Consider the following 4,769-nt stretch of genomic DNA (forward strand, 5'->3'; position numbering starts at 1 on the left):
CACGCTGCCCTGCTAACGTCACACCGCGTGCGACAAATAATTACGTCCTTAAGCTCCTCTTACGTATGCATGCTGGGCTCATGGCCAGTGAGCTTTGCAGCAGCCGCGAAAATAATTACGGGGATAATTATAACATGAGCTGAGAATGAGTTTGCTTTGTGGCCTTAAAACCCCGAACAGTTCACCATCGAAAGGTAGACACCTTGCATAAGAATAAACGTGATCTGAAAGCTTTTAGGGACATTCGTAAATTGCTTTTAAGACATTGACGTTCAATATTATGCTAAAGCACCCAGAACCACCCTAGAATCTAGCGAACTGGGATCGCCTTTGGACATGTCTGTTCTGCAACGTCTGTGATGCAGCGAAGTTATTTGTATTGTTGTTTAAAACAGAAAGGGGGGGGAGGAATTTCCTAAAAAATGGAATGCACAAAGACACTGTTCCCATTCCAAGATGAATTCGTATGACAAGGATTTAGCTAGGGTGCTTTGTCCGCATGATTCCTCCTGGTAGATTTTTGATTCTTAATTCTCCTTAAATTAATGGCTGTATAGTTGCCATAAGATCTTCAGTGAAAGGAGAAGGGTCCAAAAAATCAGCGGCAAACGAAACGCTTTTACCTAACACGATCTCTCTCTTGTTGATTCTACAGCACGACAGTAAGAAGAGATCGGTTTTAGAGCGATTATTCTGTTTTTTTAAAAAATGATTAAAATAATCTACAGTTAAAGCACTCAAAGAAACAGGTTCCATTCCACACGCAGTGGAGTGGAAGAAAGTGGAGTGGTTTCGAAGCCCCCACCTCCCAGGATTTATCACGTGGGTGTTTTAAAAATTGGTTTAGCAAAAAGCGATAGGAAGGCCTTGGTGGTGGTTCGCCGACTAGCTCCGCATTGCAGAAGATTTGCAGGAGAGAATTCCTTTGAAGGGGGAGTAGAAGAGGAAAGTTAAAACACGGGGGCGCGCGCGCACACACCGGGAAGGAAAGCTGTAACAAAACTGATAATCGCAGAACCAGAGATTCATTACCGGAAGCGGCCTCTTATCGAGTCAGAGCATGCTTCACCGAGCTTAGTATGGTCTACACTGACTGGCAGTGGCTTCTCCAAGGTTTTCAAGCTGGAGTGATTTTCCAAGGCCTACCTAGAGATGCCAGAGTGAGCCTGGGATCTTCTGCATGCAAAGCAGATGCTCTACCCTTGCCTGCCTGCACCCCCGAATGAACATCGGAAGTTCGAAGCTGCCATTTACTGAGTCAAGCCATCTAGCTCAGTTTTGTTGCCTGCTCTGACGTGCAGCGCCGAGGAGCCCACCACATATTTTCCGACATCATAATCGCTGCTCCAGACAATACAAACATCCCGGCCAGACATTCCGTCGCACCCTTCCTCGAGTGGAATTGATCCAACGTGTTCATTTGGGTAATCCTCTCCCTACAAATTCCCCAGCCCTTTAACTAACATCAGATTCTCTCTCTCCCCCACCCCCGCGCTCTTGTAGTGGTGAATGAAATGCAGCCCGGGCCTTCCATCCGCGGGTGGCCTCTCCCGATCGGACGCCAAGGATTTGGGGTGGTTGCGCCTTCGCTCCAGGTTGCCGAGTCTTCCTTCCGGGCTCTGCTCTGTCTCCAACTCAGCGTTTCAACCTCAGTTTTGGAAGGTAACCGTCTGAGTATGTTATTACGACAGTGGTCTAAAACAGAGAAAGGGGCAGCAGCACCAGGGAGAAATATTGGGGGGAGGCAGAAGGGGCAAAGTGCATTCATTTCTGGGCGGGCAAGTTGTGTCCCACATATTAGAGCTCTGAAACAGAAATTGGCGAGGGGCAAGCCACTTTTCTCGGGGTGCCCAGAAAAGAAAGAATGTCTGTCTCCTGAATTCTTGCCTTTAGGTGGAGCAGTTGCATCACTTGAGGATTCTGGTCTTGTGCTGTATCTACTCGAATGAAAGCCAACTCTGCATTTAAGGTAAAAGTAAAGTGTGCTGGTCGAGTCGGTATCGACCTCAGAGCTCTATGGCTGTCTTTGGTAGAATGCAGGAGGAGTTTACCCTTGCCATCTCCCACACTGTAAGAGATGATGCCTTTCAGCATCTTCCTATATCGCTGCTGTCCGATATAGGTGTTTCCCAGCGGGGATTCGAACCAGCAACCTCTGGCTTGCTAGTCAAGCCATTCTCCACTGCGCCATTAGGTGTCTCTGCATTTAAGAGGAGCCCTTTAAATCCTCCTTCCCCTGCTGCCCTCGTCTTGAGCCGCTCTTATGGCTAGAGACCACTGATGGTTCCAGCTGTGGTGGTCTTGTAATAAGCATACCCAATACATTGCAAGTACTTCTTGCGTGTTCAAAGAAGTTCAGGCTCATTGTCTTGCAGTCGTTACACAACCCGTGAGAATAGTTGGTAGAATAGTTGCTATCTTCCCATAGTGCAGGTGGAATTGAAAGACAGCGGATTGCCTAAGGCAACCCTAGTGAATTCAAGGCAGAGGCAAGGATGAGAGGCAATCTTCTGAATTGCATAACATGCTTCTTCCTGCCTGGGAGTTTTGTAGACCTCGGAAGCTCGTTTCTCAGTACCTCAGAGAAACTCGAAGCTCCCGAAGACTAGTATCAATAGCAATCCTAATGCACAGCAATTGGGAAGGAAGTCGTGTTGAAATATGGACTTTGAGTAAATACGGCTGGCGGGGTTCGGTTCTGCAGAGGGCGTGGTCGCAGTACATGGGTAGTTCTTAATAGTACAGAAAGTCTCCAGATCTTGGACTGCATTTCCCACCTCTCCCTCCCCGTCCCCTCCCATGCTGCCTGAGTCAGGGAAGATAATTTGGCAGTGGAAACCTTGGGAGCTCACTGTGGTTGTGGATATACAGGTATGTTTGTTTTAAACCTTCCTTCTTAATCCCTCAACAGTTCTTGCATCTTTCAAACGCTCACTGCAGAGAAACAAGCCCCGATCGATGTCGCTGGAGTCCCCAGAAGCACCTTCTTGCCTGAGGGAAAATCACTGTTGGGCTAGCTACAGCCCTGGAGCATTTTTGCCTTTAGGTGGCTCTGTTGCATTACTTGTGGACTCGGAGCTTGTACCCTATTTACTTGAATACAAGATGACTCTGAATTTAAGATGAGCCCCTTTAAAAATGAGATTAAATACAGTTCATACCTATACTTATGCAAAAGGAAGAGGACTCCAAATTGAAGATGACCCCCTAATTTCTAAAATTTGTGTCTTCAAAATACACAAATACTGTATACTTCAAAAGAGTATGCAGTGGAGAAGGAGAAAACAAACCAGCTAGATTAGAAGATGCTGTGCAATCTGATATTAATTCCTGTAGCCACAATACTGTATTTACTTGAATCTAAGACTAGGTTTCACCCCAAGTTTTTAAATGTTAGAAATCAGGGGGTCATCTTAAATTCAGAGTACTTTTCCTTTTAGGTAAGTATAGATATATGATATTTTGGGTAAGTATAGATATGATTTTTAATCTCTGTTTTTTAAACCTGTATTTTAACCTCTGTTTTCTAGAATGCTGAGATCAATGGAGGCAAACCAACGCACTCAGTTTTACATACACTTCAAGGGGAAAAAAGCAGTAAGTTTCCCCAAAGTTGCAGATGGGAAGATGGAGAGAAGAGACCTAGGATGTCTGGAAGGATGCAGGGCAGCGACTCTTTGAACTTTAATCCCCCTTATACTTCTGGCTGATGTTGTTGCCTTGCCTTAGAAGAAGTTGAATCATCATGTCATACTTTTCAGTGAACAACACACACAACTTGGTGAATGTCAGCCTGTGACAATCTTTGATAACTTTTGTGAAAATAGGGACACATTTCTCTGCTTTTTGGATCCACATGTGAATGTTCTGTCACGTTTGGGTGATTTCCAGTTTTTACCCAGTGCATCTTTTGAATCTTCTGACATTTTCAAAACTCATTGGGTATTGGCTTGATGAATGCATACATTGTCACATGTGACATTTACACAATTTCAGACATTCAGGTTAATACATAAATGCACTTGGGACTCTTTGGCTCAATCACTCGCTTGCTCACTCACGGCAGTATGTACACACTTTTAGGGTACTTCTACATGACCTAGAAACCTGAAATTTGGTACAGCCATTGTGTGAGATGCCCTGATTGCTAGAAACATCTGAAAAATCAGAAAATGTGTGCATTTAGCAGTCAAAGAGGATAAAGTTTGTATTATAATATGAGGCAGCACTCCAGCACAGAGGAAACAAATAAACAAATACGGAGCAGAATGTTGAACTGGGAGGACCATTGATCCTTCACACATTTGAGGTAGGCTTAATGGGGTTTCCATTAGCAACCTGGAAGCTTCATTTAATATTATGTAATCCCATATTCTATGCCAAGTACATAGAAGTAGAAACTTCAACCTTCCCTCCATATAATGCACTCTCTATGTGACATTTCCCATCAAAATATTTAGTACCAGGGATGTAGACTAGGGATGTGCACGAACCGGTTCGGTGCTCTTTTTCTGGAGTGCTGAACCGGTTCAAAAGTCTGGTGTTTGAGCCTGCTTGGAGGTGGGGGTGGGGGGAGGCTGCTTTTACTTGCTCCTCTGCCCCCCCCCCGGCACTCTCCCTGAAAGCACTGGTGTGGGGCTGCAGCATACCTCCTTGCAGCCCTGGTAAATGTCACCATGCAAATGGCTGACGTTCATGCGTCTGTGTGCCATGTGCATGTGTGTTGGCCATTTGCATGGTGATGTCCACCGGGGCTGCAAGGAGGTAAA

At 45.4% G+C, this 4,769-nt stretch overlaps 1 long non-coding RNA gene across 1 annotated transcript; it reads left to right on the top strand.

Annotated features, from left to right (window-relative positions):
• The first annotated feature begins 206 nt into the window (after positions 1–206).
• LOC128324588 (uncharacterized) lies at positions 207–3,844 on the top strand. The gene is made up of 3 exons (XR_008306960.1): positions 207–1,662; positions 1,894–1,969; positions 3,531–3,844. It is a non-coding gene; the product is annotated as an uncharacterized LOC128324588 (long non-coding RNA).
• Positions 3,845–4,769: the final 925 nt, after the last annotated feature.

The sequence above is a fragment of the Hemicordylus capensis genome, chromosome 4 (genome assembly GCF_027244095.1).
Source record: "Hemicordylus capensis ecotype Gifberg chromosome 4, rHemCap1.1.pri, whole genome shotgun sequence".
Lineage (NCBI taxonomy): Eukaryota > Metazoa > Chordata > Lepidosauria > Squamata > Cordylidae > Hemicordylus > Hemicordylus capensis.